This window comes from Agelaius tricolor, unplaced genomic scaffold (assembly GCF_023055355.1).
Source record: "Agelaius tricolor isolate 1412-34295 unplaced genomic scaffold, bAgeTri1.0.p SCAF_21, whole genome shotgun sequence".
Classification (NCBI taxonomy): Eukaryota; Metazoa; Chordata; class Aves; order Passeriformes; family Icteridae; genus Agelaius; species Agelaius tricolor.
This window is the reverse complement of record NW_027269281.1, coordinates 10,764,926-10,792,408: the sequence shown is the minus strand read 5'-3', so window position 1 is coordinate 10,792,408 and position 27,483 is coordinate 10,764,926. Positions and strand designations below refer to the sequence as shown.

Genomic DNA, 27,483 nt, shown 5'->3' with positions numbered 1-27,483 from the left:
AACGAGACACTCAATGATAGGTGGTAGAAGTCCCGGTGCAATCTCGATCTCACAGGGTGTATGCTTTGTGTCCCCTACGGCAAGGTACTCACATCCCTGCCTGTAGCAAGACTGGACCCATTTGCAGAATGTGATTTTCAGCTCTGGGTCCATGTAAAGTTCTTTCCAGCTAGAGTTGGTAAACATCACAGATTAGGTAAGGTGTAGCCTAAAAGGCTTGGTCACGTCCTGTGTGGAAAACAAGCCAAAGGGGCTATTAATATGATATGGTGCACAATCATCATCATCATCCTCACACCCTGCCCCATTTATTTCATTGCGTGGAGGAGAATCGTGTGGGAAGTCAGCACATCACTCCGGATGTCCAGAGTTACCGAGAGAACCCTTGGGGGGGGCTCGGAAATCCTGGAATGTTGCCAGAAGTGTTTGGTGGCTTGATTTTGATCCTTCTACGGAAGTGACACCTGTTGGAGGACGTGAGAATCACTTAGGAGTGAAGGGTGCAAGAAAGACACATTTATAGGGTGAAATATAGATTTTGGGGTTTTTGGTACAGGGGGGTTATAGAGACAAGATGGAGGGATCAGGGCGTGTCTCGTCCTTCTTCTTTCTTCTTCTTGTCATCCATTTTCTGTGGTGATGTTGGCACTTGGGGATTGGTTCATGGCGAAGGTGCACTTGCTAATATGGGTGAAAGGTATTGGGAAATAAAGGTAAATATCATGTACATAGATTTTAGTATAAAAAGACACGACCGCCCCTTGGGTGGTCAGAGTGCCTTTGGCTGCCTTGCAGGTCAGACCTCTGTTGGGCAGACAGAAAATTCTGTAGATAAGAAATAATAAACAATCTGAAGATCGAAAAACCGAAGAGTCCAGACTCGTCCTTTGAAGCGCGGGCCGCCCAAGAACCACTCTACCCATGTCCGGGCAGAGACAGACAGCCGAACCGGACAGAATCGTGCTCACCTGCTAGGTTTTTTGTTGTCTATTTTCATCATGCTCCCTTCCCTACTCCCTTCTTGGTGGAATTGGGGGGGTTCTCCCCAGATAAGGACAGTCCCTTATAAAATCTCCTTTCTGCCTGCAATGAAAGCAGGGATATAGTTTTGACACTCATGGTGAGATGGTAGATGAGTGTTCGCCACTGCTGTCGCTCGTTCTCGGGATGGTGACTTTTTCGGTGCTTCTACTTGAGGGAGTCTCGCCTTCCTGGTGCATTCTTCTATGATTAAGGCAAGTGATGGTGGTGGTGATGAGGGAAGACTGAGGATGACTCTTTAGCAGTCTTCATGGGCACCTTCGGTTAGGAGGTCTATGATAACGTCATCTTGGGCATCTGATCTAGGGATTCCCATTCCTATCACTTCTCAGACTCTGTCTAAAAAATCTAGAAACGCCTCATCAGGTCTCTGTTTTAAGGAGACAAGACTGGGCAAAGGATCTTTAGTGGGTAGGAGATTAAAAGCTTTTTCTGCCCCTATTTTAATTATTTCTATGACTGCTTGAGGGATTTTTTTCAGCCTGAGCTGTGGGTTGCCCCCACTCACCCTCCCTCACACGATGTTCTATACAAAAGGGTTTGTCACCTTCGTCATTTGCCATTTCTTCATTGTCCCATAAAGTCGGAAGGAGGTTGGTAAGCCAATCTTGCCAGGCTTTCATCCACAGCGTATATTCTGATGGACCACATAGGCTGGAAAATATTTCTTTCAGGTCCCCGAGAACTAGGACAGTTGCCGAAAGGATGGTCCTTAGAAAGCCTTTAAAATATTCACTTGACCTACCAACCTCCTTCGGGGTTTTAAATAATTCTTTAATGTTGTTGTAGGGAAAAGGTGCCTACTTGGGACGCTTTCCCCCAGCACTGTAAGAAACGGGCACTGCAAAGATGACTGGGTTGCCGTCATCTGACATCTGGTCTTCTACTTCGTCCTTCCTTTTACCCACAGTACTGTAGGAACTGGAAGGAGGAGTGTGGGAAACTGGAGGTGGGAGGGACGGCACCGAAGGGTGAGGGGCAGAGCTAAGGCAGGGAACGGAAGCACCGAGAAGGGCAGTGGTTTGATCAGGGGGTGGAGCAGAGGGAGATACAGGGGGCAAAGCTAGGGTATAATGAGGATGGGTACCAGAGGAGAAGCTAGAGCACAATTGAGGGTTTTAAAACAGGGTAAGAGGACAAGGGAGGAAGGGATTATGGGAAGTAGAAGGAGGGTCACAAGATGGGGACAAAGCCATGTGGTGTCCACCATTTTGTGACTCTTGGTAAGGGGGAAGGGAGCAAGGGAGAAAGGGATTATGGGGAGAAGAACCACAAAATGGAGGCAAAGTTATGTGTCATCCTCTGTTCTGTGACTCTGGGTGAGGTGAGGAATCTGGGGGACGACCTACAGGTTTTTCTACAGGTAAAAGGGGTGAGGTATTAGGGTCTCGGAAAGGAGCTCTGGCAGGGTAGCTAGTCCTGCTAGAGCCAGAGGGGTACCGGGGAAGATGTGGGGAGCTAGGGAGACCCACAATGTGGGGGCAGCAGTGCACTTGCTGCAGGTGGTTTGGTCCCCCAAGCTCACTCGGTTCGGGATGCTGGGGTTTAGGAACAAGGGTGACTGGAGCAGGGGTTTCAGGAGGAACTGGGGAAGATTTATTTTTATTTTCTTTCACTTTCTTTTCGATTTCTAATGTGAGAGTTTTCAATTTTATAAAGAGAGGATAAAAATCACTTTTTGTTCCTTCATCTATCATTGCATCTTCTCCAAGTTTAATCCGATCCTATCCCAAAATCTTAGTGTTTTTACTTCATCAAGAGTAGTAGTCGGAAAATGAAAGAAAATCTACTTAACAAATCTCTTAACTTTTCCCTTAGATAAATGAAACCCTCCTCCCACCAAGGAATCCACAACTTGGTTATAAAATCCCTTCTCCCTAGCAGATGGTCTCGCACCCTTTGTGACTGAGACTATTTGCTAGGTTTTTTCCACCCACTTCCGAGGTAAAACGACAACTAAAGGAAAAACACTCAAGAAACCCCGGGGCGGGGGGGGTTTGAACGTTGCGCAATATGCCTCCCCTAATCTCTGGGAGTTATCCCCACCCAACACTCAAGGTACCCCAGTCGGGTCTGTCCCGGACACTGGAGTACTCACAAAACCAAAGACTCTTGGAAACGAAAATCTTAGAGGTGGTCCTGGATCCAGAGGAAGGCTCCTCTCATGTCTGCAATGGAGGGGTTTCACTTTCCCGCCCGCTGGGAGCCACGCAACCAGAAAATGCGTGAATTCACCCAGCGGCGCTTGATGGTCCACGAACTTCACTTTGCAGGGGCGTCCACATACCCTGGAGACAGTTCTTTCCGTGGGGTCTGTGCCCCCTTGTTGGTGCGCCAAGCTGACATCGCGCCACGATCGTGGGAGGTGCAGTGGCGCCGGTCACCCGTGCGCTCCGAACACTTTTTGCTCTCAGCGCACGCGCCAGGGATTGGCTGTGTTCCTGCTTTGCCGCGAGCAAGCAGGAATCGTGGGTCAGCCACTGGCACAGATCAAAAACCACCGGGAGCTGCCGATAAACGTGGACCCTACATCCAAGGAGGGAGGTGAAGGGAGAAGAAAGGGCTCCGTGCTTGTTATTTCCGAGTTGCCTTTATTTCTTTCCCGCGCCCCAGCGGTGCCGGGACAGCGCCGTGTGGGATCAGTTATTGTTTCCCACGGTGGGGGCAGCTCCGAGGTGAGACAGGTGACGCAATTTCGCAGCCAGCAGCAAAGCCAGTGGTGGCAGTCTTTCTCGTGGGCAGGAGCCACACGGGCAGCAGCAGCCTGCAGCAGACAGGGCAGCGCGTGGCAGCAGCAGGATTTCCCGTCACCGGGACAGCAGCGGCTCACTGGCAGCGGAACCTTTCCGTGGCCAGAACAAGAGCAGCAGCAGTCCGGGTGGCGTCGGAGCCTTTCCGTCACCGGAACAAGACAGCAGTCATCGCACAACGCAGGCGTTTCTCTCCCCCGCAGTGGAGAGCTGAGTTGGAGCCGCCGGTCCTGGCGCCACACGGGGCAGGACGCGGGGACGCAGAACTTGAAGGGGAGAACAGCGGCAAAAAGAGCGAGGGGACCGAGAAAACAGCGGCTTTTATATGGGAGGGGAGCGGGAAAGCAAGAAGAGACGGTCTGGCTAGCCAGAACAGCAACTTATAAACATAACCTGGACATAAACCAATGGCAAAAAGGGAAAATTCATAACTGACAGGGAATTTTTCAGACAGAGGGGCAGTATCTAGGGAGAGATCCCCAAATCCCTACTACCACACAGGTCCTGTCATATCGGCTGCTTGGGGGCCTTTTCTTCCTTGTATTATATTAAATTCCACAATTTTTCCATCTCCTAGACTGTGGAGGTATTACTTGGGGTTATTCTTTTTTATAGCAGTCTGATGAACAAACATATCTTCTTTGTTATCATTCCGGGTTATGAAACTGTATCTGTTTTTTACACTGAACCAATTTCACTGTCCCCAAAAGGTTCATGGCAAGGAATTTTTTACCTTTGCCAGTGGATTTGTGTTTGTGTTGCTGGACATGTTGCTGGTGCTGGTGCGCTGGCGTGCAAAGTTCGCCCTGCTTCCAGCACAGGCAGCCGCGCTGAGGCTCGGCTCCCTTCCGGGGGTCTGTCTCGGCTGGTGCCCGCGGGCACTGCCAGCACGGGGCTTCCAGAGCAGCAACGGTGGGCGTGGGGTGGTGGTTTCGCTGCCAGGAAATCCCAGCGGGGCTGTCGTCCTGCCCGGCCTCAGTGGTGCCCCAGGCCTGCTGGTCTCGTCCACCCGCCCTCAGCCTCCTTGCAGTAGGCTGCCACGGGGACAGCTGGACAGCTAGTATCAGCCGGCTTGCTTTGGCCATGCGGAGCAGCCGCGGGGTGGCAGCGGTTTTTCCACAGGGGGGGAGCCGCAGTGGAGCACGGAGCGGCAGCAGCCCGGTGTGAGGGGGGATGGCTCTCGCCACCCGCGCCGCATCTCGTGGTGCTATAGCAACTGAGGTAAACACATCTGTGGGAGGATACGTGAGGACCAGAGGACAGAATGGGGGACCCCTTGGCCCCTGCTATACGGTCTCCGCCATCTTGAGCACACGAATGTGACCATGCGGCCGTGGCCATGCGGTGAGAGACAACTTGGTCAGCAGGAGTAAAGACAGGAGAACCTGGGGGAGTCTTTCCTTGCTGGAGCAGTGGCCGGTGAAAAGTGAAACGCCCAGGCTAGATAAGTGTCCAGCCAACCTCCAGCCAGTAAGGCACTTCCCCAACCCGGAGTCAGGGGCTTGTGCCTAAGGCGATGTCAAGCCTTGCGGACGTGTGGCCGCAGTAGAGAGCTCCGAAGTCGCAGGATGAAATGAAGAGGCGACCCTCAGTTTCTTTGGGGGGGTGGTTTTATTGGTAGGGAAACGTGGAGTTTTTCGGTGGAAGAAGCTGAGAGCCCCGAGGCAGGGAAAAGCCTCGGTTTTACAGAGGGTGGGAGGGGTGAAAGATAGCAAATCAGAGAGGGATACATTACGGATTGGCATGATCGGAGAACCCATCAAACACAGTTGCGGGAGGGACCCTGGCCCCTAACCCAATCACTCGACACCCTGGCCCGAACTCTCTAGAAAAAGAGGCAGGGGTGTCGAGTGACAGGCAGGCTGCCAGGGGTGGGGAACAAGAAAGATACATTTGGTAACCAAGACAACTGGGGAGGGGTTTGGGGATTGACACAAACTGGTAACAGGGCAGGACTTTCTGAGAGAACAATGGAGGGAAAACTGAACAAGCATAAAACACACCACAACATCTCCCCCTTTTTCGTTTAAAAATAAAAGAACTGTAAGGGCAAACACCGTCCATTGGGGGAAAACTAAAAACAAACAAGAGACAGACATAAGGAATGACTCTGAATCAGGTCCTGCCCGGGGCAGGGAGAGGGTTAAACTGGGAGTGGCTCCATCCCTGGGAGCTTCCGCCGCCGCCGCCAACATGCCTCCGTGACCTGTTCTACGTTTTCTGCTCTCAGAGTCTTCCCAGGGCGGAAGGGCTTGACCCACTTAGCGGGGATCCATCTCGGACCTGAGGGGGTGGACACGCAAGCGTATCCCCTTCCCCAAGTCACGAGATCGAAAGGTCCCTCCGTTTTCCAGGTCTCCGGATCTTTAATCAGGACAGGAGGCCTGGCCATGGCCTGCAGCTGCTCATGTCTCCCGAAATGTCGCACGATAGGCGGATTGAGATTTTCGAAAGAACAGTTTAGGAAGTTAATGGTAAAAAGCGCCTTCACGAGACGGATATGGGGGGACTCCACCTTCACGGCCACTCGTTGTTGTTCCAGAACTCTTTTTAGGCTCTGGTGGGTCCTTTCTACCACGGCTTGGCCTGTCGGGGAATAGGGGATGCCGGTCTTATGCTCTATTCCCCATTGCTGCAGGAAGCTTCGCAGCTCCCTGGATTTATACGCCGGGCCATTGTCTGTTTTCAGGACCTTGGGGATGCCCAGGACAGCGAACGCTTGAACTAGGTGTTTTTCACAATCTGCTGCCTTTTCCCCTGTGTGGGCAGAGGCATAGACTGCGCCGGAGAAGGTATCCACTGAGACATGTACGAATTGCAGACGGCCAAAGGCAGGGATGTGGGTAACATCCATCTGCCACACCTCGCAACTAGATAGACCTCTGGGGTTAGCTCCCAAGGGTATTGTTGGGAGCTGGTGGGACTGGCATTGAGGACATGTAGCCACGATCACCTTGGCCTGTTCGCGTGTAAGATGGAATTGTCGAACAAGGCCAGGGGCGTTCTGATGAAATTGCTGGTGGCTGATCTTGGCCTGACTGAACAGATCAGGGAGTGGGGCAGCTTGAACAGGAGCGGCAAGGGCGTCAGCACGCCTATTGCCTTCCGCAATAAACCCAGGCAAATCGGTATGTGACCTGACATGCATCACATAAAAGGGTTGCTCTCGGTGGGAGACTAAGTTCACAAGCTTAGAGAGCAAGTTAAACAAAGGGATGTTTGATACCTCCTGTAAAATTGCATTTTCGGCTCTGGAAACTACACCCGCGACATAGGCTGAATCAGTGACTAAATTGAATGGTTCAGAGAACCTCTCAAATGCTCTGACGACTGCGTCCAACTCAGCAACTTGAGGTGAACCTTCCACTTCGGTGACATCTGCCTCCCACCGCTGAGTCTGAGGATCCTTCCAAGTCATCACTGACTTGTGGGATGCTCCAGACGCGTCTGTAAAAACTGTCAAAGCTTTCAGAGGGGTTCTACTCTGAACTGATTTTATAGACAGTGTGAATTCCTGATTGAATAATTTGTGGGCCGGCCGATCTACTGCAATTTGGCCGGTGTAGCTGTCCAAAGCCAGTTGAAGCGTCTCATTTGTTTCCAGAAGGTTATCAATCATCTTTCTTTTTAGATGGCCTGAATCGAATTTTAAAGGAATGTGGATGCAGTCAAAGTCACAACCTGCCAACTCTCTGATCCGTGATCTAGCCTTTCTGATCAATTCTGCCACCAGCTCGGCTGGCTGCGTCATCCTTTTGGACCTGTGATGGCTGAGGAACACCCACTCTATGATTAAGAGGGGATCTCCCGAGCCCCGGTCCTTGCCCTTGATGGAATCGTCCCACTGGAAAATCACCCCATGGAGGTATGGCAGCTTACCTAAAACAATGAATTTAAATGGCAGGCCCGGGTGATATCTGTGGGCCTGCCTGGCCGAGATGGAATTTTGGATCTTCTCCAGCGCTGTCTGGGCCTCTGGGGTAAGGCACCTTGGAGAACTAAGCTCTTCTCCCCCTTTCAATAAATTGAAAAGGGGGGCTAGGTCTTCTGTTGGAATGCCTAGCCAAGGCCTTACCCAATTCAAGGACCCACACAGCTGGTGGACATCTGCCAGGTTTTTGATGTTAGTTTTAATAGCCAATTTTTGCGGAACAATGGTCCGCTTCGTTATTTCCAGGCCCAGGTACTTCCAGGGTGGCATCTGTTGAATCTTATCTTGCTGGAGCTCGAACCCTGCAACAACCAATGCATCGATTGTCAGGTCAAGCGCGTGGGTAAGTAGGTCGTTGGTCGGAGCGCACACTAAGATGTCATCCATATAATGGTAAATAATGGTGTCTTTGGTGGCTGCACGTACTGGGGACAGCAAGGAGGCGACGTACCATTGGCAGATCATTGGGCTGGCCTTTAGGCCTTGTGGAAGGACCCGCCAATGATAGCGCTTGCTTGGGGCTTCACGGTTGATGGCAGGAACTGTGAAGGCGAAACGCGGAGCATCGTCCGGGTGTAAGGGAATTTGGAAAAAGCAATCTTTTATGTCAATTACGACCAAATTCCAATTTTGGGGGAGCATCGTTGGGGACGGCATCCCTGGTTGGAGAGGCCCCATATCTTCAATGATATTGTTAATTTGGCGGAGGTCGTGAAGGAGCCGCCACTTATCTTTGTTGGGCTTTTTGATAATGAACACTGGGGAGTTCCACTCTGACATGGTCTCCACCAGGTTGCCCTTGAGTAGCTGCTCCTTAACAAGCTCATTGAGCGCCACTAATTTTTGCTTGTTGAGCGGCCACTGCACTACCTGCACTGGTTTATCTGATTTCCAATTCAGTTTCCAGGTAGGGCGCTCATCAGTGACCGCTGCCCGAAAAACCTGGGGAGCTGCTGGGAGGTCAATTCGGGCTCCCCACTGGGCAAGGAGGTCTCTCCCCCACAGGGGTTCTGTGTAATCTAATACGAATGGGCGCACTGAAGCCAATTGCCCATCTGGCCCCGTAATTTGTACGACGCTCTTCGATTGGCATGCCAATTGTAAACCCCCGACACCTCGGACGTGGCCAGGCGCGTTTTGCAATTCCCAATGTGACGGCCATTCCCGGGAAGGAATGATCGTTACATCTGCTCCTGTGTCCAACAAGCCTTTAAGAGGCTTGCCCTCTCCCCCTTTCGAGATATGACAGGTGACATGAGGCCTTTCCTGCCCCAGGACCTGGGCCCAAGCTACTGTTGGATTTTGGAGTTCAGCCGGAGGAAACCCCAGGGCCCAAGTCATTTCGGGAACAGGGATCGCTTGCGCAATCACCTGTCCCTTGGGCAGGAAAGTGGGGGGTTGGACACAGTGCAGCCCCACAGCGAACAGTCCCAGGTCAGATGGCAGAAGACCTGGGATTATGTTCACCTCTAAAGGTGTGTGCTTAGTGTCTCCGACAACGACGTACTTACACCTTATCCGCCCCCAGTTTCCTGGGCATTCCGGGCTGACTGACACGAGTTGAAAATCGGAGTTCTTAAGATGTAGCGGCTCCGTCAGCTGCAGCCGGAAGGGTCTGAAAGCAGAAAAAGTAGTTAGCACGGGTCTAGGTTGGAGACATGCAACATATGACAAGTCCGGTGAGAATATGTCTTGTTTGGCAGGCGGCGGCCCCTGAGATCTCCCCTCCCTGCGTGGTGTTGGTTGTCCCGCCCTATTTTTATCATGGCGCAGGGGGAAACTGCGCTCAGATGTTAGTTTTTTGTCTGGGTTTTCCCCAGGAGTCCTTGCCCCTTTTTGAATTCATAAAATTCCCGCCGCAGCGGGCAGTCGGGCATCCAATGCCCGAGCTTTCCGCACAGATGGCAGGGTGATTTGGCGGCGGGAGGACCGGGAGCAGGCGAGCGGCAGGTGGCTTCAGAGAAGGTGTTTTCAGGCGCTTCTTCTGCGGCGCTGACTCGGGGTGGCAGCTGTTTTCTCTTCTCTCCCTCCCTAGATGGCATGATTAGGACCTTCCGGGTGCAGACTTCGAGCATATCGTGCAGCGAGGGGGGCGGGTGCATCGGGAGGCTGAGGATGGCGTCCCTACACGCAGAGTTTGCATTCGTGGACGCTACTTCCTTCAGGATATGTTCCCGGGCAACCTCGTCCGCCACTTGCTGCTCGACAGCTTTTCGAAGACGCTCGACAAAATCGAGGAAAGATTCCTCGGTGCCCTGAAAGATTCTGGAAAAAGAAAGGAGAGGAGCCGCCCCCGGCAGTGCCAGGAACGCCTTCTCGGCTGCCCGCGCTGACTCCCGGAGCGCTTCCTGGGGGATGGCACTCGCCTGCGAGTGCCCATCTGCCCAGTTGCCGGTCCCAAGGAGTTGATCGATGGCCAGGACATTGCCTGTTAGGTCCAGCCCCATGTGGGGCTGTTCCCACAGGCTCGGGAGGGCCTCCGTCACTCCCCTCTTCCAGGCCGCCTCCCACATAGCCCGCTCGGTGGGATTGAGCAGGCACGTGAAGAGGCGCCGGATGTCATAGGGGGGTGACATCGGCTTCGGTAAGTGTTGCCTGCAACACTCCCCGAAAGTATTCGCTGTCCCGGCCGTAATCTTTCTGTGCCTTGCACAGCTCCTTGATTTGTGAATGGTGCAGCGGGACCCACTGGCGACGCACCCCACCATCTCCCTCTGGATGGTAAACAACCGGGGCTGCGGATGGTATCGCAGCAGACCCCGGTTCCCGGTTCCCAACTGCTACCCCCCCCCGGAACCCAAAGCGCGGGAGCCGGCAGGGAGAGCGTGGGAACCGGGAGAGGAGGAGGTAGGGGCGTGGCTGGGAACTTGAGCAGGGCGATCCGATATCGAGGGACCCTCCCAGGAGGCGGAGACAAGGGGTGGAACTTTTTGCCTGGCAGGGGGTGGAGAGATGGGAGGTGGTATGGGAGGGACCGAGGGAGGAGCCATGGGCGGGGAAGTGGGAGGAGAAAGGGGAGGGACTACTGAAGGGGAGGTTTCTGGAAAGGAGGAGGGACCAGGAGGGGGGAAGGACGAGGGGGTAGAACATTGGGAGTGGCCGAATGGCAGGAAGGGGTTGGAGCTTGGGAAGAAGGGATTCTGGGGAGAAGAAGAGGGCTTTCCCGCCATTTCGGCCATGTGGCTGCCTCCATCTTGGGCCCCATAGGAGCCATTTTGGGGAATTGGAGGCGACTGGGAGCAAACTGGGGACTTAGAAATTAGGGTTTTGGATTTTGGGGTTTTAGAAACTGAGGACCCGGGGACGGGAACAGGGGAGGTAGGGGAAGACGAGGAGCCCCTAAGAGACTGGCCAGGACTCTTAGGGCGGGGGGGCCGAGGATTTTGAAGGGGGCCAGGGGACGAATGGTCACCCTGCGCGGGGCTGGAGCGCGCTGCACCCTTCAGAATCCCGGTTTTACGTTTATGGGGACGGGAAGAAGGGTTAGGGGTAGAGGGAGAGGTGGAAGAACTGGGGCACGAACTAAAACTGACCGAAGGTTTTTCTGAGTTTCCTCCTGCTTTCAAGATAGATCGAATTTGTGAAATCCAAAAAGCTAACGGAGAAAGCGAGGTGTCTCCTGATCTAATCAAGGTTGATAACTTGGCATTTGCCCTCTGCCAAAAGGCAGGATCTTTAATTAAATCGGGGGAGACTTCGGGAAACTCAGAAAAAAGCCATCGGATTAATTTTTTAACTTCCTTTTTATCAACGGAACAACCCCCCCCAACTAGGATACCCACAACTTGGTAAAACAGCCCCTTCTGAGCTGCCGAGAGCGAAAATTTTGCACCCATCGCTCGATGTTATAAGTGGCAGCTGCGGTAAAGCCCCCCCGTTCCAGTAAACGCGAAAGAAAAAAAATAAGGGTGCCCACCCCCGGCCCCTGTCTAGAGAAAAAGAAGGGTGGTGACGAAACACCAATAGGGGGGAAGGCGACAGGGAGAGTAGCAGAATACTCACGAAGTCCGGAGGCGACAAACGAAAAGCTGGAACGAGGAGGGTCCTGCGACGGGACGACTCCCAGGTGCAAGGAGCTGCCGTCCAGGGTCCCCGGGGAGCGCTACCTCGCGAACAAGGTCTGCTCGACCACAGGGTAGTTCCGCGACTGCTGGGATTCTCGAAATCCCGTCCGTGGGGTCCACGAGTCCGAAAAAAGGGGGGGCCCCGCGCCGGGCGCCAAAACTGGAGCAGTGGCCGGTGAAAAGTGAAACGCCCAGGCTAGATAAGTGTCCAGCCAACCTCCAGCCAGTAAGGCACTTCCCCAACCCGGAGTCAGGGGCTTGTGCCTAAGGCGATGTCAAGCCTTGCGGACGTGTGGCCGCAGTAGAGAGCTCCGAAGTCGCAGGATGAAATGAAGAGGCGACCCTCAGTTTCTTTGGGGGGGTGGTTTTATTGGTAGGGAAACGTGGAGTTTTTCGGTGGAAGAAGCTGAGAGCCCCGAGGCAGGGAAAAGCCTCGGTTTTACAGAGGGTGGGAGGGGTGAAAGATAGCAAATCAGAGAGGGATACATTACGGATTGGCATGATCGGAGAACCCATCAAACACAGTTGCGGGAGGGACCCTGGCCCCTAACCCAATCACTCGACACCCTGGCCCGAACTCTCTAGAAAAAGAGGCAGGGGTGTCGAGTGACAGGCAGGCTGCCAGGGGTGGGGAACAAGAAAGATACATTTGGTAACCAAGACAACTGGGGAGGGGTTTGGGGATTGACACAAACTGGTAACAGGGCAGGACTTTCTGAGAGAACAATGGAGGGAAAACTGAACAAGCATAAAACACACCACAACACCTTGCGACAGGGGAGGGCGTGCAGAGGCACGAAGAGGGGAATGAGATGAGGGACTACATTTTGTTCGTCATGAAAAAGAGACCAGTGTGTTACAAGAGTTGTCTGCTGACTATTTCTGTACTACTTCATGAGATATGAGCCACAAGGATAGCAGGGAAGGGGTTGCAGGAGCCCACACATAGTCCCAGCCAGCAAATGGTACAAGCAGATAACTCACAGAAATAACGACCAGGGAAAGGCTGGGGAAAGGGCAGGGGCAGATTAACACCCAGCAGGGAAACCTTTCCCGCTGACAAATGGTACAAGCAGATAACTCACAGAGATAACGACCAGGGAAAAGCTGGGGAAGGGGCAGGGGCAGATAAACAGTCTGCAAGGTAGGATATTTGCTTGCTTAAGCTTGATAGGGCACAGTTTGCAAGGCAGGACATTTGCTTGCTTAAGCTTGATAGGGCACATATTGCGTTAATCATAAGATTTTGGTAATTTTCCACGGAGAAGTCACCAAATAAGGACATAGGGTGAAGAAGACGCAGCTGAGGAAGACTCCGCAGCCTTTTATCACCGACCACCAGGAGACAGAAGGATGAACCCCTAGCAACAACCAGCGCAGGCGCAGAGAACTCCGAGATAACATGGACTCCTGAAGGATGGAGAGGATAAAAGGACTGAATCAGAAACTAGTTGGGGCGGCAGTAGGTGGAGCAGAGACTCCCCTGTCGCCCAGCGCTGAGCCTTTGCTTACTTAGTATAACTGCTTCAATAATTAATAAATTCTTTGATTGGAAATTACTCGTTTTGAGTCAATTTTATAACAATTTGGTGCCGTGACTCGGATGAGAGTTTGGATCGGGTAAGATCTACCCAGAGTGGGGGGCGCCTCATCCAGTGCTTTCCGGGTGGCCCCTCTGGGAGAACCTCCGCCACTCTCACCGACGACCCTAAAATATATACTAGTAAGCAAACGGGACAAATTATACCGGTGAACCCCTTAATTATCTGTGCACGGAGTCCGGACGAAGACGCAGGACGTGTAAGTATAAAAGGGAATCCGTTCGGGCGGGGTTGGGATCCCGGAGTGTGGCGGTGGACAAGTGTGAATGAGAGGAGGGCCGGCAGCCGGACTCTCCAAGTGAGTGCGGACCCTTGAGTAGTGCGGTTCCCGTAGACCCGCGAGGGCTCGGGCCACGAAAAAGGGGAAGTGAAAGGAATTTGAGAGTGAAAGAAGGCACTCCGGACGAATGGGGCAGGGGAAAAGCAAGACCCCAACCCAAGTCAAACTCCCCCCCCATTCCAAGGGACAGTCCCCTAGGATTCATGCTTAGTAATTGGAAGCATTACCCGGGGACCGAGACTAAGGATAGGGCCAGAATGATACATTATTGCATGGAAGTATGGAGTGGGAAAGAGATTTCCAAAAAAGTTTTTTGGCCCGTGTTTGGATCATCTGAAGACTGGGTTCGACAGGACTTGAACCTATGGGTAAATTCTAAAGAGCCCTTCTCGAAAGAGGAGAATGATTATGCCAAAATATGGGTAGCAAGACCCGAAGTGTATGTTTTCCAATTAAGAGAAGGGAAAGGGGATCCGGACAAAAAGGGGAAGAGGGACAATCATTTGGGTGACTTAAGTATAGCACCGCCCCCATATGTCCCACCGCCAGCACCCAATGCCCCACCACCTCCACAACCACCTGCACCGAACAATGATGAAGAGGGTAACCAAGGGGAGGTTAACCAAACCGGTTACCAAGGCCCGATTACAAGGAGCCGCAGTAGGATGGAGACGGGGCTATTCCCTCTACGGGAGATGCCCATGGGTGGACCACAGGCGGGTATAGGATTTATTACTGTCCCCTTGAGTTCGGCAGATGTACGAGACTTTAAGAAGGACATGGGACATTTATTAGAGGACCCTTTTGGGGTAGCCGAGAGGGTCGACCAGTTCTTAGGACCAAACATCTATACCTGGGAAGAAATGCAGTCCATTTTGGGCATTCTGTTCTCTACTGAAGAACGGAATATGATAAGAAGGGAAGGAATGCGTATTTGGGACACGCAGCATGTCCAAGGCCCGGCTGCGGACACTAAATGGCCCCTACAGAACCCCCATTGGGACCACCAAAATGCAGCACATAGAACACATATGCAGGATTTAAGGACCATAATTATTCAGGGGATTAGGGACTCAGTCCCGAGGGGGCAAAATATAGATCGGGCATTCAACGATAGGCAAAAGAAGGACGAGTCGCCTACGGAATGGCTCGAGAGATTACGGCGGAACTTACGATTGTACTCCGGAATGGACCCCGATAGCCAAACTTCACAGTCAATGCTGAAAGTCCATTTCGTTTTAAAATCGTGGGACGACATAAAGAAGAAAATCCAGAAGTTAGAGGACTGGCAGGACAGGGGGCTGGATGAACTGCTTAGGGAGGCACAGAAAGTATATGTCCGTAGGGACGACGAAAGAGACCGCAGACAAGTAAGGTTGATGGTCGCAGCAACAGGTGGGGGGAGGTACCAAAGAGAAGGGCGAAAGGGAGGTTCGAGTGAACAAAAAGAGAAAAGTATAGGGGAGTCAGAAGGGGTGAAGGTGTGTTTTTATTGCGGAAAAAAGGGCATTTTAAGCGAGAATGTAGAGTCCGAATCAGAGACGAGAAGCAGTTCCAAATGGACTAGGGGGGTCAGGGGCTCTATTTGGTGGGGACCTGGAAAAATCATAAAGAGCCCTTGATAAAACTTAAAGTGGGTCCCCACAACCAAGAAATGGAATTCTTGGTAGATACGGGGGCAGAAAGATCCACGGTACAGAACCTACCAAAAGGATGTACCATCTCTAAAGAAACTGCCACTGTCATAGGGGCAAAAGGGGAACCTTTTGAAGTACAAATCATAAAAAATGTGACTATAGAATCAGGATCCAAAATAGGGATGGGAAATCTATTATTGGTACCCGAGTCAGATTATAATCTGCTCGGGCGAGACATGATTATAGAATTAGGGATTAGTATAGGTGTAGATAATAAGGAATTAAAAATTAAATTATGCCCTTTAAGGGTAGAAGATGAAAAGCAAATTAACCCCGAAGTCTGGTACACGCCTGAGAGCGTGGGACAGCTAAAAATCACTCCATTTTTGGTAACTATCAAAAATCCGGATGTCCCCGTCCGAATTAAGCAATACCCATTATCCCCAGAAGGGAGACAAGGATTAAAACCAGAAATAGAAAGGTTGTTGAATAATGGATTGTTAGAACCCTGTATGTCTCCGTTCAATACTCCCATCCTACCAGTTAAAAAGCCAAACGGCACCTATCGATTGGTGCATGATTTAAGGGAAATAAACAAGCGAACTGTAGCCCGGTTCCCGGTGGTGGCAAATCCTTATACCCTCTTGACTAAATTGGGGCCTGAGAATTTATGGTACAGTGTTATAGATCTCAAAGATGCCTTTTGGGCATGCCCTTAGGCTAAAGAAAGCCGGGATTATTTTGCATTTGAATGGGAAGACCCCGATACGGGAAGGAGACAACAATTAAGATGGACGGTATTCCCTCAAGGATTCACTGAGTCCCCTAATCTCTTCGGGCAGGCTTTAGAGCAAATTTTACAGGATTACCAAGTGGGGCCAGGGGTTACATTAATCCAATACGTAGATGATCTACTCCTGGCGGGGCAGCAGGAAGAGAATGTACGGAAAGAAAGTATTAAGTTATTGAACTTTTTAGGATTAAAGGGATTGAAAGTCTCCAAGGCAAAACTACAATTTGTCGAAGAAGAAGTAAAATACCTAGGCCATTATCTAAAGAAAGGAGAGAAGAGAATAGACCCTGAATGAATACAGGCGATTTTAGCATTACCAATTCCAAGAAATAAGAGACAAATCAGGCAAATACTTGGACTAACTGGTTATTGTCGACAATGGATTGAAAACTACAGTAGTAAGGCGACTTTCTTGTATCAGAAACTTACTCAAGAGGGACTCCTAAAATGGGATCAGGAGGACACTGAAAGGCTGCAAGAGCTTAAAGAGAGCCTAATCCATGCCCCGGTATTAAGTTTACCTAATACTAATAGACCCTTCTTTTTGTTCATAAACGTAGACAAGGGGGTCGCATATGGGGTCCTTACTCAAGAATGGGCAGAGAAAAGGAAACCGGTGGCTTATTTATCAAAGATCTTGGATCCAGTAAGCAGAGGATGGCCTACGTGCTTACAAGCAATTGTAGGATGTGCTCTTTTGGTAGAAGAAGCCCGGAAAATTACATTTAATAGCAGCCTGAAAGTGCTGTCCCCCCATAACATACGGGGAGTCTTACAGCAAAAGGCTGAAAAATGGATCTCAGATGCAAGGCTTCTAAAATATGAAGGAATATTAATTGAGGCTCCAAATTTAACTCTAGAAACTACTAATATCCAAAATCCAGCTTCCTTCTTATATGGAGGACCAGAAGAAGCACTAACACATGATTGTATAGTGACTATAGAAGAACAGACAAAAATCAGACCAGATTTGGAAGAAGAAGAATTGGAAAAAGGAGAAAGACTGTTTGTGGATGGATCCTCCAGAGTAGTTGAGGGAAGGAGAAAATCAGGATATGCTATAATAAGGGGACCCAACCTGGAAGTGATAGAATCGGGACCCCTTAGTGGATCCTGGTCCGCCCAAGCATGTGAACTATATGCTGTACTATGAGCCCTGGAATGGTTAACAGGAAAAGATGGGACTATTTTTACGGACTCGAAATATAGCTATGGGGTAGTCCATACATTTGGCAAAATATGGGAGGAAAGAGGACTAATAAATTCACAAGGGAAAGATTTAGTTCACCGTAAATTAATATTAGATGTGCTCAGTGCCCTACGAAAACCCCGAAAAATAGCTATAGTTCACCTGAAAGGTCACCAAAAAGGACTGGATTTGAGAAGTAGGGGAAATAATGCAGCTGACCAGGAGGCTAAACGGGCTGCCCTGAGACTCCTCACTTTGCAGGAAAACATAGAACACTCCCAAACGCCAGAACCTGACCCCGACATCAAGTTTAATAAAGAGGAAGAGAATAAAATACAAAAACTAGGAGCTAAAAGGGATGCACAAGGAGCATGGAAATTAGCAGATGGCAGAGAAATAATACCTAGAGCATTGGCACATAGATTACTGACTAAGATACATCAAAAAACACATTGGGGATCACAGGGACTGGTAGATTATTTTGCTGCAAAGTATGTGAGTGTGGGAATCTGGGACATTGCCAAACAAGCCAAACAAGTAACCAGAGGATGCCTAATTTGCTTACAAGTAAATAGAAAAAAATTTGAGAAAATTACCGGAGGGAGGCCGACCGCTAGCGAAAAGGCCTTTCTCCCACATTCAGATAGATTTCACCGAGCTCCCCAAAGTAGGGAGAACCAAATATTTATTGGTCTTGGTGGACCACCTAACACATTTTGTGGAAGCCTTCCCAACCGTAAGAGAAACAGCCAAAGTAGTTACGAAAATATTGATGGAAGAGATAATCCCGAGATACGGGGTCCCAGAAGTCATTGACTCAGATAGAGGGCCGCATTTTATTTCCCAAGTTACCCAAAACTTAGCAACAGCTCTGGGCATACGGTGGGAACAACATGCCCCCTGGCATCCCCAGAGCTCTGGACGAGTTGAACGAATGAATGGGGAAATAAAAAAGCAATTGACCAAACTGGTAGCAGAAACCAATTTGACCTGGGTTAAATGTATTCCTCTAGCGTTGCTAAATATAAGAACAAGACCTAGAGCTGATTTAGGGGTATCACCCTTTGAAATGATGTATGGGATGCCGTATAACCTAGAAAATCCTAACGAACATCCTGTCATTAATGACACATGTACGCAAAAATATTTGGTGGAATTGACAAAGTACAGAAAGGCATTATGGGAAAAAGGTATGTTAGCACAATGGCCTCCTTTAGATTTTATCTTACACCAGGTACAGCCAGGAGATTGGGTGCTCGTGAAAAGCTGGAAAGAAAACCCCTTGACTCCAAGGTGGGAAGGACCGTTCCAAGTACTCCTCACCACAGAAGCAGCCATACGAACCGCTGAAAAAGGATGGACTCATGCTAGTCGCATAAAAGGACCGGTAAAACCCCCTCACAGCTGGGAGGTTTGCAGTCTCCCGGGAGAAACCAAATTAAAGCTGAAACGAATTAATAAATGATTTGGATAATAATCTGGGTTGGAGATAACCATTATCTCCAAACCCACCTAATAGGGAATCGGGAGGCTCTTGGATATTGCAAACTCTTAGAGGACGAGTTGAGAAAGCCCTACTTTAAGTCCCCGAGATTAGAACACAAAGGGCACACATGGGAGGGGGAAAAAGCACAAAACAAAGATATTAGGTTAAATCCATGTTTAAATCAGTTTGGATATTATTTTTGTCCAAGCTCAAACCCGGGAAAAGAGTATTGTAACTATCCAGGACACTTTTACTGTGCTTATTGGGACTGTGTATCAGTAAGCTCCTTTGGGGGGAACGAGGACGGGTTTATCAGAACTGGATGGGGTCCATACGGGTGTACACAGCCCACTTCCACATATACCCAGAAAGAAGGAGGGTTAGATGGAACATGCAATATGATTTACATTAATGTGACAAAACCACATGACCAAGTCTGGTTATTAGGGAAAATGTGGGGAGCCCGATTATGGGAACCAGGGACAGACAGAGGGGGGCACTTTATAATCCAAAAGACAACCGTGCCACACGACCCTGAACCAATTGGACCAAACCAGGCGATAGCTGGAGAACTAACGCTAGGAGAAAATAATGGAAATGAATCAGAAACAGCCCCAACCACTAGTTTTCCAGAAATGTATAAGCAAAACTTTACTAATTCGACCTGAGGACCTGAAAACCCGGGAGAAGGGGACTTGTGGAAAATATTACAGGCCACTTTCCTAGTCCTGAATGAGACCCATCCAAATCTAACTGAGGAATGTTGGCTGTGTTACACCGTAAACTCCCCCTTCTATGAAGCCATAGGGGTAACGGCAAAAAGCAGACGAGTAAATGGGACCAACCCAGCTAGGTGCCTATGGAAAAAAGAAGGAGAAGAATCGAGAGGGATAACCTTGGCAAGGGTAACGGGGAGAGGAAGATGTATAGGACGAGTACCAGTGGAAAAATGACATCTATGTCAGGTTATGGGGAATTTGAGTGACCCTAAGAAACCTGCCAGCTGGATACTGCCAGCAGCAAATACTAAATGGGTCTGTAACACTCTAGGAGTCACCCCATGTATAAATATAGACCGATTTAATGAATCCAGTGACTTTTGTATTCAAGTATTGATAGTACCCAGAGTCCTTTACCACCCCGTAGAGTACGTTTATGAACAATATCAAAATATAGGACCCCACATAGTGAAACGGGAAATATTCACAACCTTCACTGTAGCAATGTTACTAGGAATAGGTGCAGCCGGGACAGGAACAGGAATAGCCTCACTCATACAGCAACACCGAGGATTCCAAGAACTAAGAGCCTCTGTAGATGAAGACCTCAGGAGGATCGAAACCTCCATCAAAGACCTCACAGAATCATTAGATTCCCTAGCAGAGGTAGCCTTACAAAATCGAAGGGGGTTAAATCTATTATTCCTGCAACAAGGAGGACTATGTGCTGCTTTAAGAGAAGAATGCTGCACATATGTAAACAAGAGCGGAATTATACGGGACTCAATGGCAAAACTAAGGGAGGGGCTAGAAAGAAGACAAAGAGAAAGGGAAAAACACCAAAGCTGGTATGAATCTTGGTTTAACTAGTCTCCTTGGCTTACAACTTTATTATCAACGATAGCGGGTCCACTACTTCTCTTACTATTGGGACTCACGTTTGGCCCTTGTATTTTTAATAAATTGATTAGCATTGTAAAAGGCAGATTAGAAGCTGCTCACCTTATGCTCATACGAGCAAAATACGAAACCTTGAAGATGGATGATCCAGAAGAATCTCTGGAGCTCAGCAAAAGGGAATTAGAGCGTTTTGACGAACAAAATTGAGTATCAAAACAAAGGGGGGATTGAGATGAGGGACTACATTTTGTTCGTCATGAAAAAGAGACCAGTGTGTTACAAGAGTTGTCTGCTGACTATTTCCGTACTACTTCATGAGATATGAGCCACAAGGATAGCAGGGAAGGGGTTGCAGGAGCCCACACATAGTCCCACCCAGCAAATGGTACAAGCAGATAACTCACAGAAATAACGACCAGGGAAAGGCTGGGGAAAGGGCAGGGGCAGATTAACACCCAGCAGGGAAACCTTTCCCGCTGACAAATGGTACAAGCAGATAACTCACAGAGATAACGACCAGGGAAAAGCTGGGGAAGGGGCAGGGGCAGATAAACAGTCTGCAAGGCAGGATATTTGCTTGCTTAAGCTTGATAGGGCACAGTTTGCAAGGCAGGACATTTGCTTGCTTAAGCTTGATAGGGCACATATTGCGTTAATCATAAGATTTTGGTAATTTTCCACGGAGAAGTCACCAAATAAGGACATAGGGTGAAGAAGACGCAGCTGAGGAAGACTCCGCAGCCTTTTATCACCGACCACCAGGAGACAGAAGGATGAACCCCTAGCAACAACCAGCGCAGGCGCAGAGAACTCCGAGATAACATGGACTCCTGAAGGATGGAGAGGATAAAAGGACTGAATCAGAAACTAGTTGGGGCGGCAGTAGGTGGAGCAGAGACTCCCCTGTCGCCCAGCGCTGAGCCTTTGCTTACGTAGTATAACTGCTTCAATAATTAATAAATTCTTTGATTGGAAATTACTCGTTTTGAGTCAATTTTATAACAGGGAACATGGAGGAGGGGTTTTCAGCTGGAGTTAGCAGTTTTTTAAATGTTCCTCAAGATTCAGAACACATTTCATCATCATGTTAAATAAAGGACAGAATTCTGTCTTATTTTTTTTACTTTTCCCAAAGTACTTCCAAAAATTCATCAGTTAGGACTGAGGAAAATGCTTAAATAACTACTCTACAAAGTACTTCAACTTCCCTTCTTAACAACAAAAATCTTTTGGAAAACACTTTACTCTCCCTCTGAAAATCAAAAATTTTTGAAGAAAAGACTTTTTAAGGTGGAGGTGCACTTCTTGTTGTGCATGGGTGAGCATTATTTCCATCTTAGCCCAGTCTCTTCCCAACACCCAAGAGTAAAAGGAGGAAGGAACCAAAATTTCAAACTCTCCACACGGGGGTAAGAAAATTCTTGGGGTGGTCTGGTGCAGGTGTTTTCCAGGAGAAGAGGTCTCAGACTAATCGGGAGTCCTCACATTGGGTGCCATCGTAGCAGTCTGAATTGCTGCTAGTAAAGTCCAAGGTAAAGAAGCAAAAAAAGGGCCTTTGCACAATATTCACAGATGTTTAATTCAGCCACGTGGTGAGATGTTCAGGTCCCAGACGCACACACATGGAGGGTCCAGCTTTCTCTCTCCAAGGGCCCGGGGGCTGACCCTGGTCTCGGGGCAGTACAAAGATAAGGGCCAATTAAGGAAGAGGGAAGGAGTGGCTCAGGAACATAGGAACAGACATAGGAACAGGGGAAGGAGCCAATGGGATGTAACTTAGGGGATGCCCCCCAGGGCCTCCACTTGGAACCACCTGCCCCAGAGGTGGAAACACAGCCCCATGATTTGTCATGGACTGATTCAGACTGTACTGGAAAAGGGTGATGCTCCAGAACACTTGCAGTACATTGATGACATCATCGTGTAGGGAACACAGCAGAGGAAGTCTTCGAGAAAGGGAAGAAGATAATCCAGATTGTCCTGAAGGCCATTTTTTCCATAAAGCAAAGTATGGTCAAGGGACTTGCCCAGTAAATTCAGTTTTTAGGAGTAAAATAGCAAGATGGACGTATTCAGATTCTAATAAATGTGGTCAACAAAATAGCAGCTATGTCCCCACTAACCAACAAGAAGGAAACACAGGCTTTCCTAGGCACTGTGGGGTTTTGGATAATGCATAGTCCAGATTACAGTCAGGTTATAAAACCTCTCTTTCACCTGACCCAGAAGAACTGTTTTAATTGGGGTCCTGAACAACAAGCCTTTGAACAGATTAAGCAGGAGATTGTTCATGCAGTAGCCTTTGGGTCATTCAGGACAGAACAAGATGAGAAAAACACTCTATACCACAGCTGGGGAGAATGGTCCTTCCTGGAGCCTCTAGCAGAAGGTACCTGGAGAGACTCGAGGAAAACCCCTGGGGTTCTGGAGTTGGGGATACAAAGGATCTGAGGCCTATTACACCTCAACTGAAAAGGAGATCCTGTCAGTTCATGAAGGGGTTTGAGGTGTTTCACAAGTGATTGGCAATGAAGCACAGCTCCTCCTGGCACCCTTACTTCAAGTGCTGGGCTGAATGTTCAAAGGGAAAGTCCCTTTTACACACCATGCCATTGGTGCTACACGGAGTAAATGGATTGCTCTGATCACACAGTGAATTTGAATAGGTAACCCAAATTACCCAGGGATCTTGGAAGTCATCATGAATTGGTCTGAAGGAGAAAATTTCAGACTACTGGAGGAGAAGGAAAAGCTGACTTATGCTGCAGAGGCCACACCATATAATAAGCTACCAGTAAATGAAAAGGGATACACTCTCTTTACTGATGGTTCCTGCCATATTGTAGGGATACATAGAAAATGGAAAGCTGCCATATGGAGTGGTATATAACAAGTCACAGAAGCTATTGAGGAACAAGGAGGATTTAATCAGGTTGCAGAGCTGAAAATCATCCAGCTGGCTTTAGATATCACTGAATTTTAAAAATGGCCAGTGCTTTACCTCTACACTGACTTGTAGATGGTAGAAAATGCTCTGTGGGAGTGGCTAGACTGATGGAAAAAGACCAATTGGCAGTGCCGAGGGAAACCCATCTAGGCTGCTGAATTGTGGCAAGACATCACTGCCCAGTTAGAGAAGCTGTTTGTAAAAGTATGTCATGTAGATGCACATGTACCCAAGGGTCAGGCTACTGAAGAACATTACAACAATGGACAGGTGGATCACGCTGCCAAGATGTATTGTTTTTGCATGGCCTGGTTTTTGGTATCAGGGAGGCTACAGGGCTGGGTCCTGTGACAAGCTGCTAGAAGCTTCTTCCATGTCCAGCAGAGCCAATCCCTGGTGGCTCCTAAGATGGACTTGCTGCTGGTCAAGGCTGGACCAATTAGAAATAGTGGTAACGCCTCTGTGATAGCATATTTGAGAAGAAAGATAAACAAAAAGTGATGGCACAGTTTTAATTCCAACCAGAGTGGAGTAAGAACACATGAGAAAAACGACATGCAGACGCCAAGGTCAGTGAAGAAGGAGGGGGAGGAGGTGCTGTAGGCACAAGAACTGAGATTCCTCTGCAGCCCATGGTGAAGCAGGCTGTCCCCCTGCAGCCCATGGAGGTCCATGGAGGATGCAAAGATCCACCTGCAGCCCCCCACGCTGAAGCAGTTGGATGCCTAGAGTAGAGTGTGAGCCCAGAGGAGACCTATGGAGAGAGGGGCCTTGCTCCCATGCTGGAGCAGTGTCGTGGGGTGATTTTGTGATGATTAGTCTATTCCTTGATCGTCAGTTTTATGCCCAAAAAGGGTTACTGTAATTTTAAGGTAGGTCTGGGGGGAGGGGCGAGCCTGGGGGCTCTTCAGCACTCTTTTTCAAAGCCTCATTCCCCAGGTATCTGGTGTACTGCGCGGTCTGGGTTTTTTGCTTGGCTAGCTTGGGTTTTTTTGTTAGCCTAGCCAGGAGGTTTTTTTTCTTTCCCTGGCCCTGGAGAGGCTGCAGCATCAATCCTTCATCGGCTTTTCAAAGTGACCTGAACAATTTGGTTTTGGTCCAAGATCAGAGAGAACAACTGGCAGGAAAGGCAAAGGGCCACTCCATTTTGGCCCCTCTTCTCCAAAACAGCTGAGCCAACAAGAAAAAGGACACCAAACCCACCTGCTTCATCTGTTGTGAAGAGGGGACCAACACCAGAGATTCACCAGGTTCCCGTCTGTTTGCCAGAGCTGCTGCATGAACCTTTTGTTTTTTTTTCCCTGAGACAGGACCCAGTGCCATCTCGCCATCTCCCCCCCCCCCCCCCCCCGCCCAAGTGGCCGGGGGGTTCTTTTTTTCCTTTCCCTGCATTTTTGGTTTTTTGTTCCAATGGGGTGGGGGGGAGGGGAAGGTCTGACAATTCAATATCAAGCATTTATTTACCTTTTAATGTGCTGTGTGGGCATTCTGTTGGTCAATAAATTAATGGAGGGCGGAGGGCGGTTTCATTTTCATCCACTAGTATTCAGTTTTATTGATGTAAATGGGTTGCTGGAACTTTTTTTTTTTTTTTTTTTGAGGAAACACTTATTCCAGTGTTTTCTAAACTTGTCTCTGAACCGAGACAAGCAGCCTGTCCTTGAAGGACTGTATCCTGTGGAAGAGTGACCTATACTGCAGCAGTTTGATGGGTACTGTTCCTGTGGGGTGGACTCATGACGAAACGGTGTGCAGAGAGCTGTTGCTCATGAGATGGACTTGGAGAAACTCACAGTGCAGCTGGGGAAACAACTTTTCTCCCTAAGCAGCAGGAAAAACCACAGGTGATGAACTGACCATAACCCCCATTCCCTGTCTCCTTGCTCCACTGGGGGAGGAGGTAGAGCTAGGAAGGAAGGAGGGGTGGGGGGAAGGTGTTTTCAAGGGCTTATTTTACTTCTCCTTATCCTGCTCTGATTTTGTTAGCAATAAATTAATTTCATATCTCTAATTTGAGTCTGTTTTGCCCATTAAGGTATTTGATGAGCGATCTCTCCCAGTCCTTATCTAAACCCATGAACCCTTCATTAATTTTCTCTCCCCTGTCCAGCTGCTGAGAGTTGTGAGTGCACAGACTTTGTGGGTGCCTGGCATCTGGCCAGCATCAACCCACAACACAAGATTAAAGTGTCTCAGGTGAATCAGGACAGGCAACATAAGCACAAATTTTTTCTGATTCAGTGGGCCCATGACTCCTCAGGTCATCAGGGAAGAGATGCAACAGATGGGCTCATGGTCAAGGAGGGGGGCTTAATCACGGAGACTATATCCCAGGTTATCCATAACTGTGAATTATGTGTTGCGATCAAGCAGGCCAAGTGGGTAAAGACTGTGTATGATGGATGATGGCTGAAATATAAGTATGGGGATATCAAATCAGAACAACCCCTGTGGCAGGGAGGAATGATGAGGAGGACTCCATTGATATCAGAAGGCTAATTCATTACTTTATTATACTATATTATTCTATACTATATTACACTCTATTACATTACATCTAAACTGAATCTGCCAAGCACTCAACTCTGCACACAACTGCACAGAATCTCATGACTGTCAGCCGACAGTCCCGACACACACACACACACTTGGCCCTGATAGGCCAAGGAAACAAAACACCATCACTTTGGGTAAACAATCTCCATATTGCATTCTACTTTTGCACAAACACAGGCACAGCAAATAAGAATTGTGTTTTCTTTCTCTGATGTTCAGAGAATGTGAAACCCAGAAATATTCTTGGGAAGAATTGTGCCTTGCTTTTCTCTGTGAAGAGAAATGTGGCGACATGAGGAAGCCTGGCAGACCGATTACATCACACTCCCGCAAACTCACCAAGGCAAGCACTACATGCTTACAATGGTAGAAACAACCCCTGGGTGGATGGAGACGTTCCCTATGCCTCACACCACTGTCCATGATGCCTTAATCAGCTAGAACAGAGGCTAGACAGAGTTAAAGAATAAAGTAGATATTTATTGAAGAGCCTTCATAAGTCACACCCTGGCAGTACTGGAGCCAGTCCTGGCTCTGCCTGGATGGCTCCAAGATGGAAGCAAAAGAGGGCTTTGTCACAAGACCTCACATTTTTATACATTTTGGTCCATTAGCATGTTGGAGCTAATTGTCCAATTACAGCCCCAGCCCATGAAGTCCCATCCTTCTTGTTTTTCTCTCTTCAGTCCAGTTTTTTATACTCTTGGGCCTGAGATACGGATCGGCGGTCCTTGGGCCCCTAGCTAGAGAAGGAATTGTTGTGTCTACCTACTCTGTGAAGAGAGCTTACTATCCCCTTATATGAAGCCCAGACCCACACACCAAAGCAGCACAGAATTGAAAAAAATAAAAATCTAAAACTTGAGGTATCACCCAGAACACCATCTTGGGCTGTGAAAAGCAAGTCCCGTGGCTTCATGGCACCCCAGAAAGAATTGAGCTGGACAACAGGACTCATTTCAAAAATAGCCTCATAGACACCTGGGCCAGGCAGCACATTATTGAGTGGGTATATCATATTCCCTATCATGCACTAGCCTCTGGGAAAGTTGAATGGTACAATGGACTGTCAAAAACCACACTGAAAGCAATTGGTAGTGGGATTTTCAAACACTGGCGTCTACATTTTACAAAGGCCACCTGGTTAGTTAACACTAGAGTCTCTACCAATCAAGCTGGCCCTGCCCAATCAAAACCTCTACATACTGCAGAAGGGGATAAAGTTCCTCTGGTGCATTATGAGGAATATGGTAGGGAAGACAGTTTGGATTAGTCCTGCCTCAAGCGAAGTCAAAACCATCCATGGGTTTATTTTTGCTCAAGGACCTGTGTACACTTGGTGGGTAATCAGAGGGATGGGGAAACACTGAGTCAAGGGGTCAGCTGGAAATGTATTTAGGATAATTGAAAATCGTAGATGAGTCAAGGGGCTAGCTGGGAAGACAATTGGGATAGTAGAAGATTGCATATTTTAGTTGAGATTTTAAAATTAGTTAAGAAATGAAGTTAGCTAGCAAAGATCACATACCTTAGTTAAAGAGTAACAAACATATTAAGAAATAGAAGCTAGAAGTGACAAGGATAGATGT

General features: G+C 48.9%; 2 long non-coding RNA genes across 2 annotated transcripts; one reads left to right on the top strand and one right to left on the bottom strand.

The window, feature by feature from the left end:
• Positions 1–12,748: 12,748 nt before the first annotated feature.
• On the top strand, positions 12,749–18,877 carry LOC139598975 (uncharacterized). Its single transcript, XR_011682108.1, has 3 exons — positions 12,749–12,930; positions 12,976–13,586; positions 18,521–18,877. It is a non-coding gene; the product is annotated as an uncharacterized lncRNA (long non-coding RNA).
• A 958-nt stretch (positions 18,878–19,835) lies between these two features.
• On the bottom strand, positions 19,836–20,681 carry LOC139598974 (uncharacterized). Its single transcript, XR_011682107.1, has 2 exons — positions 20,128–20,681; positions 19,836–20,097 (listed from the first exon to the last, which is right to left on the bottom strand). It is a non-coding gene; the product is annotated as an uncharacterized lncRNA (long non-coding RNA).
• Positions 20,682–27,483: the final 6,802 nt, after the last annotated feature.